This window comes from Balaenoptera physalus, assembly GCF_965194825.1.
Source record: "Balaenoptera physalus genome assembly, chromosome: X".
NCBI lineage: Eukaryota > Metazoa > Chordata > Mammalia > Artiodactyla > Balaenopteridae > Balaenoptera > Balaenoptera physalus.
Genome location: NC_138903.1, coordinates 100472902 through 100487791, shown reverse-complemented (window position 1 = coordinate 100487791; position 14890 = coordinate 100472902).

Genomic DNA, 14890 nt, shown 5'->3' with positions numbered 1-14890 from the left:
CAAAATGGTAAAAGCTTTAAGGAGGTCTCTCTTTGGGATTTCAGAATGTATGAAATTTTATATGCAAAACTTTTAAAAAATCCTTGTTGAACTGCTAGTCATGTCTGCATCACCTTGGTTAGCCCTGAAATCCATTCATTCAGGAAATATACCTCTAACTCAATGGTGTCGGTAAACCAAGGGGAGGTTATCTTTGGCAAAGATAAACCAAATAATTTTCTTTTAAATTGTTTTCCTGAAGCAGCAGTAATGTAGAAGTACCACAGTTATGGTACTAAAAACCTAGGAGAGAGAACACAGTATAGTTGAAGAGGGTTGCCTTGTGAGACAGAGAAACCTGGGCTCAGGACCTTACTCAGTTGCTCACTAATCATGTGACCTTGGGTGATTTTTATCCCATATCTAGTCTTAAGCTCTTCATCTGTAAGATCAAGACACCAGTACCTGCCTCGAGGGACATGAGGCTTCAATGAGACAGCACACTTGAAATGGTCTGTGTCATAGTTGGCATTTTATAAACACTAGCTCCTTTGCTTAACAGCCACAACATTTTGAGGGGTGGGAGACAATCTCCTGACAGCAATAGGAAGCCTGGAAATTGGACTAGGATGTTTCAGGGTTTGTTTTGATGCTTTCCTTCTTTCCATGTTTCTTCTTTCAGCCTCCTCCAAGATCATGGAAACAATTTATTGGTCATCATTTCTCCTCTAATGATTTTTATGCCATCCAAAAAGGACTGCTTTCAGCCTCTCAAATGTATTATGTTCTCGGGGTCTCAGCCCATGCTCTTTCCTCTTCTTGTAGCACATATCACCTAGCTCTTTACTCATCTTTTAGGCCTTCCTTTAGTAAGTCTTCCCTGAGTCCCTAAATTAGGGTCTGATGTCCCTCTAGTGTTCCCATAGCATATATTTCCTCTACTGTAACATTAATCACTCTCTATTTTAATTGCCCGTTTATTTGTCTAGCTCTTCCCCATAATATTGGGTTGGCCAAAAAGTTCGTTCAGGTTTTTCTGTAAGATGTTATGGAAAAACCCAAATGAACTTTTTGGCCAACCCAATAGAAATGCCATGAGTGCCAAGATGCTATCTACCTTATTCACTGTGGCTAGCACAATGAATCAGTGAATAGTAAGTGGCAGTTTCACACTTGGGACACTTGTCAGAGGACTGTGAGAGGCACCATGCTGTCTGCCCAATCTCATCCAGCCGAACATGCTAAATTGAAAGATGTTTTCTTCCTAATGTCCTCACTATTTCGTGAGCAATTCATATGATCCACTTTTTCCTGTTTTTCAGATATATCACATACAGTGCAGTAGCATTATTAATAAGCACCCTCTTTCCCTTGGGTTTTGGGGAAATATTCATGTTGAACTAAGTGGTCTGATTATGACAGTTTGAGAAGAAACCACACAGAATAATGAAACGCACACTGGATTGGGAGCTAGAAATTCTAAATGTTCGTTCTCCCTCTGCAACCAATTAGCCACATAATCTTAGTTGTGCTACCTCTCTGAATCTCAGTTTCCTCATCTGTGATCAACCATATTGGTACTAATTATTTCACAGGGTTGTTGAAAGGGTCAAATGACAAGAGATGTGCAAACAATTTGAAAATGCACAGTTTTATAACGCAAAGAATCTTTGGTTAAAGGACTGTCTGATACAGACTTTAGAAATTTTGCAATATAGGAAAAAGCAAATATTATTACCTTCTGTAGAAAATCCCCATTGCATAAAACAACTCCATATTTTAAAATATACTAGGAGGTACTAGTGATATTTGTTCAATTTTATAACTCATATTACAATATATTTATCAAATGTAATAATGATCATCCTCAAATAGTTTTTTAATATATCACATAAAATATGAATAAAAATATATATGGAAACCACTATAATGTTTATTTTAAAAACTGAATATTTTTAAATTCAACAATAAAATATATCTTGATTTGAAAACTTAAGCATTTAAACTCCAGGTTATTCACAGAATATACTATATAGTTTTCTAGTATTTTAAATTAAAACACCTAGTTGAATACTGTTTTTAAAATATGCTTTATCATTCTGTTGAAATCATAGTTTCTATGAGGATGACTTTTGCAGACACGCTTAAAAATCTGACTTTTGCCCCTTAGTCAGAAAGTAACAAATTCCCATGAGATGCTTTCTCATCCCACAGACCCTCCACCTTCCTTTTTATAAGATTCCTTGAAGCTAACCTCAGCCCCTTATATGATCTGTACATATTTGATGTGCAGAATTATGAAAAGACTCTCACCAGTGTCATTAACTTCTGGGGGAAAATGGCCATTTTTAATTCCTACCCAGCATCTAACTACCCTATGCAGGAAGAAATTCATATTTCTTAAAAGTTGAGCTTTCCTAAATTTAATTTCATGCATCCTTGACACCAGCTCAAATAGTGTCTGGATTCTAAATGAGGTTTGAAATATGTACAAAAAATTCCACTTTGCTATTTCCTTCAAGAGTACACTGTATCTCCAGCACCCAGATATTTTCAAGGAAGTCAAGCTCAAAAACTTCCTCCAGGCTTTTCTGCCCTTAAAATATATAACAATAGCCCTTATGGATGAAGAAATCCACATTTCAAAGAAAGTGTTACTTAGTGAAAGGGTCTTCAAAAGTTAATTGGGAATAAATGAACTTTTGAGTAGAGCTTTCTATTCTCATAGGTCCAAAAGATGTGATAATGAAAACTATGAATAAAAGGTCCTTGACGCTAAATATCTCCAAAATTAGACATAACATTTCTTGAAATGTCCATATTACTCACTGCTTTCAGTTAAAATTACATACTCTTCTCATGACACTTGTCACCTCACTGTCTACGCTCCAGTGATGGCAGCCTTCTCTGTTCTTTCTACTCTCTTTATGTATGTCATTTCTATTTCCTAGAATCCACTCTGCTACTTGGTCTGAGCAAATCCTACAAAATATTCAAGTATTCTCTTCCTTTGTGATGATCCACAGACAGGGCATGGAAAACCATCAGAAGTATAACTCAAAAGAGTTTAGCATAGTTTAGAAGACAGGATTTGCTGTAATACATAGACCTGACAAGTCTGTGCCAGAGGAAGATGAAGAATATAGCATGGCACTGATAGGGTTACTTTGGGATTAGAGAAATCTCAGGTATTATGGGGCTGTATGTAAGTATATTGTATGGTACCTAGGGACACCATGGGGTAGGCGGCAGAGCACGGGAAAATGAGGCCTCTGACAAAGAGGAAAAACTTCCTTATATTCAGAGATTTTTCCCATGGATAAATCAGTAAGGTAAGGGTGGTGCAAGTGCAAATGGAAAGAATTAAGAAAAAAAAGTTTTCCAAGACAAATTTTTCTTCTTCATAATTTTCACTTGCCTTCCAGATCAAATTTCTTCCCCAAATGCTGATATAATTGTGTTATAATATCCAGAGTTTTAAGGAAATTCAGGTTGTGATAGTAAAGAAATTGCATCATAAAATCACAATTTACCTAAAATGTATTTTTTCTGTGCCTTTGGCCAGATTAAGCTGAGGGAAAATGTTCAAACACAACAAATTATTTCCTTGGTGTTTTGCCAAAACAACCAATTTATTTACTGAATGTTTTAGTTTTCAACTAGCTAAACTAACCAATTTATTTACTGAATGTTTTAGTTTTCAACTGTCTGTGCATGTAGCCTGATGCTTTACCAGGCTAATGAATGTCACGAATTTGGACTCTCCAAAAGTTATTTTGCTTTTAAGGAACCCATTCCCTGGAAATAGTAACCAAGGCCAGAGAAGCCTAGATGCTGCGTGATTCTGAAATTAAATTGAGATTTTTAAAATTCTTAGAAATGTCAAATATCAAAGGTCATCTGACTGTACATTTTAAAAAGAAGTTGCAAAGTTTACCTTTTATGGATAAAAAGAATGTAGTTGATTACAAATTAGACATATGAGATAAGTTGATTTTCCTTGTAAGTAGTTGAATAATAGTGAACATGTTTAGTTCTACAAACTTGAAAGTCAGGGCAGTAAAAATCCAAGGAGCCATATATAACATTAAAATCTTAAAAAATATTAATAGACCAATATTAAGGAAATAAACAAGTAATTTACTTGTACCTAAGATTTGTCTTAAATTACACATAAAATTTTGGTTAATTTATTTCAAAGGAAGCCTCTTCTCTATTGACTTTTCTACTTTCTGTAGGACTAGTTTTATTAACCTAAGGTGACCAACTCTGCTGGCTTGCTAGGGACAGATAGGTTTCCTGGCACATCTGACTTTCAGTACTAAAACCAAGACCATCGCAGGTAAACCTCATGCCAAAGCCTGCCCAATTCCTATGGTTAGGCACCAGTTCATGATTTTGACATGAAATATATATGTAACCATTTGACCAATCTCAGAGGATGAAATTCTCATGACATTTGAACCAAAATCTGATTCTAGGTATAAATCCCCTATCACTTTCCAAGACTTCTGTATAAGGAACAAAGTGATTTAATCATTGTTATAACATATAGGGTTCAATTAGCGGGTCAAATTGAATAACATGAGCTTTGAGAAAAAGCAGAGTTTGAAACCTGAATCCAGCATTCACTAGCTGAGTGGCAATGAGCAAAATAATGTAACAACATAAAATTCAGTTTCTACATCTATAAAGTGGGATATTACCTTACCTCATAAGATGGTGCTTGTAAAAGCAACGTGGTACATAGTAAAGTTTTAAAAATAGTTTCATTATCATTCATTTCATTGGAGGTATCAAAATGGAAATAAAAGTATATGGTTTCTTCCTTCTCAACAATTCAACAATTATCTCAGAAGGCTTAATCCTCACTGGTGGATATATATATATATATATATATATATATATATATATATATATATATATATATATATATAGTCTGGGCACAGGTCTACCAGACTACCCCAAATTCAGATGCCAGTTGTGAGTCCCAGGTACTTCTGTCCTAACAGCTATAAATCTGGGGGTTTCCACAACCCTCTCCTCAAGTTAAATAATTTGATAGAATGGCTCACAGAACTCAGGAAAGAACTTTACTTACTATTACCAGTTTATAATAAAGGATATAATGAAAGGATAGAAATGAACAGCCAGATGAAGAGGTCCAGAAGGGTCCTGAACTCAGTAAGTTCTGTCACCACAGAGTTGAGGTATGCCACCCTCCAAGTATTTGGATGTGTTTACTAACCTGGAAGCTCTCTGAATCCCATCATTTGCGGTTTTGGTGGAGGTTCTATTATATATATATGCAAGATTGATTAAATCATTGACCATTGGTAATTGAACTCAACCTTCAGTTCTTGTCCCCTCCCTGAAGTCCATGGGTCAGGAGTGGGGTGGAAAGCTTTAACCCTCTAATCACATGGTTGGTTCCTCTGGCAACTAGTCCCCATCCTAAAGCTATCTAGAGGCCCACCAAGAGTTACTTCATTAGCATAACCTCAGGCATGGCTGAAAGGGGCTTGCTATGAATAACAAAAGACATTCCTGTCACCTTTATCACTCAGGAGATTCCAAGCATTTTAGAAGGTCTGTGTCAGAAACCGAGGCAAAGAACAAACATATACATATATATGTCTTGTATCACAAGTGGTAAGGAAGTCTGGGGTTAAGATGAAAGCTTACTGAAGCAATGACTTTTCAAAAAATACTATGCTTAATTAAGTCCTCTATCTTTTCATGTTAGTCAAACTGGTAGGCAAAATTTATTAGAAACATAGTGGGTTAAAAACCTCATTAGGCATTGATATAATTGTTCACTCTGTGTTAACTGACATATTTTTCTAGAATTTCCAAATTATTATCTGTTATCCTTTTGCATAATTTAATATTAAAATCTAGAATGCAAACTTTGAGGCTTTCTATAAAAAAAATGAGAAAATCTCAGAAAATCAAAAGAAATTCCCCATTATCTTACAGTAATGATAACTGATGTATAGCTCTTTGAAAGGGAGCTAATATACCCAGTAAGTATGATTCCACATTGCTTATAATTGATACCTCATTAGTAAGAGATAAAAGTCAAACAAATCTCTAATCCTCTTCACAATTACATGGTTAAATTTGAAGGCAGAAAGGAGTGCAGAAATTTATTTTTAATATTTTGCTCCAACATGGTTCCCAGTAGGTTAGTTTTATATACCTTACAAAATACTTATGCTTTCATCCCCCTGTCATTAAACATCATAAAAAGGCATAGATCTTCCAGTTCCAGGAAAAGATGGCATAGACTCACTTTTCCCTGCTCTTTTCCTCTAAATATAACTAAATACTCTGGAAATAATTCAACAGACAATCATAAAAGGACCCTAAAAGATGGAAAGAAAAAAGGCAGACTGTCTAGAAATCTCAGGACTTGAGGAATCACATGATAGTGAGTTTCATGGGTTTTCCTATTTATCTCCCACATATTCTTGACTGGGCTTTAGAAAGGGCTGCAATTTGGAACCTCCAATGCACGTAGAAGAAAAACAAAAAAACAACAGGAAAAGTCTGATTTCTGTTGCCAAAGGACCCAAAACAGGTAGCTCAGCAGAGACCTAGTAGAGAGATCCATCCATACCCCATACTCAGGGCAGTTCACAGCCCAATTTACCACAGCAGCAGCATCAGTGTTATCCTTGTAAAACACCCTGGACAGCACTGGCCAGATCCAAAGAGCAACAGCAGGAGCAGAAGGGTCCAATATGGACACATTGACAACTTCACATATGGAGCAGCAGCAGAGGCTCAAACAACCACAGGAGTAGCAACAATAGCAACGTCTACCATACACCGAGACAGGTGGCCTGTTCTGCCATAGTGGGAGTGTCAGGAGGGCAGCAATGGCCAGATCTTCTGTAGCAGCAGCATCAGTGGGGCCCAATAAGGGGTCCATCTAACACAGCACACCCAAATGAGTGAGAACTCAATCCACGGCAGACCAGCAAAGCAGGATCCCTTTCCCATACCCAGAGCAACAGCAGCCATATCTTCCACAGTAAGAGTATCAGCAGGGCCAGTCAGGGACCCATCCACCAATCCTCACCTGAATCAGTGGCAGCCCAATCTGCCACAGCAGTAAGAGTATAGCAGGGTTCCTGTCACACACCTGGGAGAGCAGTGAGACTGATCCTACAAAGTGGCAGCAGTCAAAGCCAAGAGTTTCCTGAACCTCACACTGAAGGACATCGGGCAGCACATGCAGGAGCTGAGCAGGAGCTCCAGTGGAACCAGAAGTACAAAGCCAATCAGAATAAAATGTAGAGGCTCTGAAAATTAAATTATTGTTGGAACTACAACTCACAAAAGTAGGCAATGTCCTACATGCAAAACCTAAGTAGGATGACTTCCTGCTGAAACAGAGATTTAAATGGGATCAAGAGTCTTCTAACATTATACATAAAATGTCTAGGATACAAATGTACATCACTAGTCATACAAAACAATGAAAAACACTACTAAAGATGATCAACTGACACCAACACTGAGATGAAACAGATGCTGAGATTGTCTGACAGGGATTTTAAACAGGCATTATAAATATGTTTCTATAAATAATTATAAATTCTCTTGAAACAAATAGAAAAAATAGGAAGCCCAAAGAAATAGAGTTTATAAAATACAACCAATTGGAAATTATAGAACATAAAAATAAAATAGCCGAATTTCTTTTTTAAAAATTCACTGGACAAGCTCAATAGTAGAGTAGATATGATGTAAGATAGAATCAGTGAACTGGAGGACTGATAGGGTCACATTCTGAGCCACAGGAAGAAAATAGTCTTTTGAAAATGAACATAGCTTCAAGGATGTATGAGATAATAAGAAATATCTAAAATTTGTATCATTGGAGTCATAGGAGAGGAGAAAGTATGGAGTTGAAATATATTTGAAAAATAATGGCTGAAAATTATCAAACTTCAGTGAAATATTGGTACTTTAATTTACAGATTCCAGAAGTTGAGCAAAACACACATAGGATAAGCCCAAAGAAACACAAAGAGACATCATAATTAAACTTCTGAAAACTAAAAACAAGAAGTCTCAAAACAGCCAGAAAAAATGACATGTTACCTATAAAGGAACACTGATTCAAATGACAGCAAATTTCACATCTGAAGCCACAAAGATCATGTGGAAGTGGCACAATACTTCCTAAAGGAAAAGAAATGTTGAAGCAAATCATATATTCAACTTTACTCATAACAGTCAAAACCTGGAAACTATCTATATACTTTTCAGTGGGTGAATGGTTAAATAAATTTTGGTGCATCAACCTGTACCAAATGGTACATAATTCAAGAGAATTATGTTGAGTGAAAAAAAGTCTCGAATATATAGTAAGATTTTATTTTATAACATTTGTGAAATAACATAATTACAGAGATGAGGAACAGTTTAGTGGTTGTACCAATGTCAATTTCCTGTTTTTGATATTGTACTGTGAACAAAGATGTTGCTGCCATTCCAGTTCTACAAAGATCAAGACATTAGTCACCACAGTCAGTCACCCTGAGGGGAATTCGGGATGAAAAAAACCAGGAAGCATTCTGTGCCTTGGATACTGGCCCTAGATAGTTAAGATGCATATCTAAGGAATAATTTCAATGAACCCAGATTCTTGCATCTTGTCATACATAGAAAGCACTAAAATTATTAACTTGAGATGTCTGGTCTTTGAGATTAGCAGTAACGTTTTGATGTTTGGCTTCATGTTTTTTTCCAGGAAAAAAACCGCTTATATATCCTAGGTCTTCCCTTCCCTCTCCAAACCAGTTCCTCAGAGCTGAGAGGTTGTTTCCCAGGCTATAGTCCTCAGTAAGTTCCCCAAATAAAATTCAACTCTCAAATTTTAGGTTGTGTGTTTTTCTTTCAGTTGACAGTACTATAGTTATGTATAGATGTTAACATTGGGAGAGGTGAGGGAAAGATGGACAGCAATTTCCTATACATTTCTTTGTTACTTACAGTGAATTTAAAATTACTTTAAAATATCAATAAAAAGTCTTTATAAGGCATAGGTTGACACTGTATGTTAAATATGTTGAGAAAACAAAACTCCAAATTGTTCTGCATGAGTCTCCCTCTGAAAATGTCAGACTCCTCCTGATGCCAATGCTTCTATAGAATTTTCATTCACATTTAAAACAAAAGAACATGATATCTTTATCAAGGATTCATAAATGAAGAAGTAGCCCAAGGGTTTGTTATAATTGGAGAGGTTTAATCAAAAGTATTGCATCCAACACTCCTTTGACAATGCTTGTTGGAATTTCTGCCCTTACTTCCACTCTTTGGAAGTCACCAATTTTAAAGTGACTATGCTTTAAGGTATTTTGTGGTAACCCATTAACAAGGGGAAATTTCCTAACACTGTATACTGGGGAAAGCAAGCTCTGAGCAAACAGACTGGGTCCGAAGCCTAGAGCAACATTTAGACTGGAAGGAGGTAATAATGCTAAATTCTTAGAATCCTAAAGGCACTAAGCATGCAGAAATGAGGAGTACCTAAAAGAACTGGTGAAATAGGGAGAGAAGGAATGTATTGCAAACTTACCTACCTAACAATTTGGCTAAGAAGTAGTCTTTGTGTACTACACAGACTCCAGGTTTCAAGTCCCATGCAGTCTCTGACATACACAACACAAAAGTTACTTACATGTTTGAAGGGTAGGTGTTTGATCAGACAAAGCCAGTAGCAAATAATTTTCTTCAGAAAACACTCAGTATGCTCAGTGGTGTGCTAGATGGTCTTGGCTATAGAGATATGCAGGGCATAACCTTGGTCTTAAAATTTACAGTGAAGTTGGGAACATAAGAAAAGTATACTGAAAAAGGCATCTAATACTATATATTCTCAATATCTATACCTGGTAGATAGAGGACATTCTATAATAGTTCAGAAAAATGCTATGAACTGGAGAAGTCAAAGACATTTCAGAAAGATGACAGGATATGAGTAAACCCTTGACTCATGGGCAGAGCTCAGCTAATCGGGAAGGATAGGCATTAGGCGTTTTAGGCAATAGGAATGTTGGGTGCTGAGATTTGGAGATAAGACTGAGAAGTATCAACTGGTGGAAGCTATAAGGAGACAGATTTAAGCTCAGTATAAAAAATAACTTTCTTAAACAGTGCTTTCCAAAGATAAAATAGAGTACCTTGAAATAAGTACCTTGACATTGGACACTTTTATGTTTATGTTAATTGACCACCTTGTGTGGATGTTCCAAACGATATTCAAGGTTCAGATGGTTGTTTAAATTTTTATGTCTGTCTTGAAACGGAGGCTTTATGGTGATACTATAATTCTTGCTCCCAGATTCCCTATCACACTGTCCTACTTGCCTGATAAACCGGATCACACTGACATGGCTATCTGTCTATACTACCAACTGTTTATTTTAATACTCTCTATGTACTGTGCTCTACATTCCTATTTTAATATCATCCTATCACCTACACATATTCCTCGATTTCAAACTTATTCGGAACTCGTTTTCCAGGTCTGACCATCCTCATGTAAGCTTGAATCCAAGTTCTTATTCTAATTCTTGATTACTTTCCAAATATATGAAAACAAATTTTATACCAACACCAAAGCCTTTTTTTTAGGCTGAATAACCTTATTACTTCCATTATGCCTTCAAAAATGCCTTCAAAATCCTTCATCAGCTCACTTTAATTCATCATTTCTCATCTTAATATGATACCCAGTTTCACATATGTGATCTCTCCAGAGCCAAATAGATTTAAACTCTATTAGCCATGTTACTTAAGATTTTGTTTTAGTTCCAGTTGAAGTGGGTGAATTGAAATACATGCAGCAGCCTACCTTTTATATCCTAGATAACTAAAATTACAGAAATAGTCTAAAAAGTAAATAGTTAAATTTGTTACTGGGTTTCACACAAGAAAAGGAGATTTTAACCCATCATAAAATATGAATATGTCTTAAAAAATAGAAAGTTAGAGAAGATGACTTGGTGGGAATGTAAACTGGTACAACCATTGTGAAGCCAGTATGGAGGTTCCTCACAAAATTTAAAATAGAATTACCATATGATCCAGCAATCCTACTTCTGAGTATATATCCAAAAGAGATGAAATCACTATCTTGAAGAGATACCTGCACCCCCATGTTCATTGCAGCATTATTCATAAAAGCCAAAACTTGGAAAAACCTAAGTGTCATCAATGGATGGATGGATAAAGAAAATGTGGTGTGTATGTATGTATGTATGTATGTATGTGTATATATATATATATATATAATATATATATATATATATATACACACACATAAAATGTAATATTATTCCACCACAAGAAAGATGTAAATCCTTCCATTTGTGACAACATGGATGGACCTTGAGGGCATTACACTGAATGAAATAACTCAGAGGGAGGAAGACAAATACTTATATGCAGAGTCTCAAAAAGCTGAACTCATAGAAAGAGAGAGTAGAATGGTAGATGCCAGGGTCTAAGAGGTGAGGGAAATAGAGAGGTGTTAGTCAAATGGTACAAACTTCCAGCTGTAAGATGAATAAGTTCTAGGGATCTTATATATAGCATGGTGACTATAATTAACAATAATATATAATATACTTGAAAGTTGTTAAGCAAGTAGATCTTAAATGTTGTTAACAGCAAAAAAATGTAATTATGTGAGGGGACAGAGGTGATAACTAACCTTATAGTGGTAATTATTTTGCAATATATACATATATCAAATCATATTGTACACCCAAACTTACATAAGTTATATGTCAATAATACCACAATGAAGTGGACAAAAAGTAGAAAAGATGAGACTGAAGATCCTAGTTAAATACATCTCTTCATTGGAACATTACTTAGTCATTAGTAGGATTGAAGTATATCCATCTGAGCTAATATGGAAAAGTATACAAACTATATTAAGTGAAAAATGAAAGGTGCATTACTAACTAGAGTATGATTATATTCGTAGAATGTAGAAAAATATATTCATGGATATGTCTATATATCTATATACATAGATATAGATATATAGATATACACACACACATGCTGGAATATACTTTTTCTTAAAGAAATAACAAATGCTTAATAAGAGTTAAGTCTCAGGGGAAGAATTAGTGGGTAGGAGTTATAGCAATGAGAAGCTTTTGCTTCATTTTGTAATTTTTTTTGCATTTTATAAATTTAAACATATGTCTTTTATGTCAAAAGGGGGCAGACTTCTTATTGTCTTATTTGTACTTCCTAAAGAAAAAAACCTTCATATTATAAACAGAGTTTTATTGCAATTGCCTTTTATTGACCATGTCACATAGTTGAACCAGGGTGAGTCAGAATGTTCAGGCCTTTTCTGCCCAGTTCTCCATATGTAGTTGCTGGCTGACAGTTAATTAAATGAGTACAAAGAATGAGAGAGGCAATACGCAAAGGCAACCACTGTGAAAGTTTTTCAGATACATTTTTCTTCCCTTCAGAACCCTATGTATTAATATCCTTATGTAAAAATTTCCAATAAAGCAAAGGAGACTTTGTGCCTAGTGGGACCAGAAGAACCAGCATAAATCAGTACAGGTTAGGAAGCTACTGGAGTAGTGCAGGCAAGAGATAAAAGTGGTTTGGATTAGGCTAATAGCAGAAGAGGTGGGTAGACAACAGATTTGGGATACATTTTTGGAAATGAAACTAGCAGGTCTTGGTGATAAAAGGGTTAATAATAAGGCGGGAATAAAAACTGTGACTGGAATTGCTGATGCAGATGGGAGAAATTTTAGAGGACTTGGTCTACAATAATAAGAGGATCATGAAGTGGGAAAAGGAGTTGAAAGGAAATAATACCATGCTTGGGCATAAATAAAATGGATGACCACAACGATAATGTAGGAATACTACTTGGTGGATAAAGAATGACCTTTGATATTAAAGACTTGGGCTTTCTACCATATAACCTCTGTGATGAATTGGTCTTTTTTCTTTTTTGTAATAGGGATACTACCACTATCTAACTCATAATTTTCTTGTGGGATGAAATCAGGTAATATACATGAGAAAAATTCCTTGTGAGCTCTAAAGCACCATATGAATGTTTTTAATACTATTACTACTATTTTAAAACAATGAAAATTAACTCCCTCTCCTTTAATTAAAAATCCTTACCAGCAGCATACTACACTGCATATAATCTCCAAACACTAACTTTGCTGTGTATCTTCTACATTCAACATTATTTTTCAGAGATTTATCCATATCAAAAATTATAACTCTAGTTGATCCGTTTTAATTGATACCTAGCATTCCATTGAGTGAATATACTACCATGTATCTATCCTTTCCTTTATCGAAGTACATTTAGAATGTTTTAATTTTTTCATTAATGCAATGCTTCAAAAATATTCTCATATATGTTTTCCTGTGTAGATACAAGAATTTCTCTAAGATATAGGTCTAGAAACAGGTAAGACTGGTTGTAGGGAATAAACATCTTCAGCTTTATAAATATTGTCAAATGCCCTTTTATGGTGTTTGAAACAATTTGTATTCTTACCAGCAGTGTGTGAGCTCCTGCTCCCTCAAAACCTTAGAGACACTTAGTATCCTTAAACTTCTTAAATGTTTGCTGAATCTGATAATGAGGGATGGAGATGGAATGTCTTTGTTGTTTCACTTTACACTTTACTAGAGCTACCAAACAGTCTTTCATACTTTTTTAGCCCTTATATTTTTTTCTTTGATTAATGACCTTTTATGACCCTGGCTACTATGGACTGAATGCCTGTGTTCCCCCAAAATGTATATGCTGAAGCCTAACACCCAATATGTTGGTATTTGGAAGTGGGGGAGCCTTTGGGAAGCGATTAGGTCTTTGGGAAGGAGCCTCATAAATGGTTATCAGTGCCCTTATAAAAGAGGCCCCAGAGAGTCTCCTAGCCTAGCCGTCCCCAACCTTTTTGGCAACAGGGACCGGTTTTGTGGAAGACAATTTTTCCAGGGACCAGGGTGGGGAGGGAGGATAGTTCTGGGATGATACAAGTGCATTACATTTATTGTGCACTTTATTTCCATTATTATTACATTGTAATATATAATGAAATAATTATACAACTCACCATAATGCAGAATCAGTGGGACCCCTGAGCTTGTTTTCCTGCAACTAGATGGTCCCATCTGAGGGTGATGGGAGACACTGACACCCGACGTGTGTTGCTTATGTTCATTCTATTCCATAATCTCGTTTTGGTTGCTGTCACTGCAGAAAACCCTGCTTCACAAAGACAGGATGTTGGAAATGGAAGTAGGCTTTTCAGTGCTTTTGTGTCAATCTCAGGATATTCCACCTTGACTTTAATCCAGAATGTATGGAGATTTGAAGTTGTCTCAAACATACTTTTAAGGCCATCATTTGCGATCTCAAGTAGTTGATCCTCTTCTAGCACGGACAAAGTCGATTCACCTGGCTTATTCATGAATGAGTCGCGGATCCATTCCTTCCCAGTTCAGGGGCCTTTTGTGGTTGGGAAGTAATGCTCAAGCTCTTTTGAAAGCTGAGATAGGTGATCATGCACCAGCTGGGAGAAAGAAGGCCCTGGCTCAGTCTCTTTCAAAATCTCTGCTAATGTTTGAAATATGTCAAAAATCCCAATGTTCACTCATCGCCCCCATAAATCCAGTTTGACTTTGAATGCAGCCACTTTATCTGCCGACTTGAACACAGTTGTCGTTCTCCCCTGAAGTGACAGATTGCGTCCGTTGAGCAGGTTGAATATGTCACACAAGTTAGCAAGTTTTGCGACCCATTCTTTGTCATTGAAATGTGCTGCCAGTGGTGACTGTTTTTCTAAGAGAAATCTCTGGAGCAGCTCTTGTAACT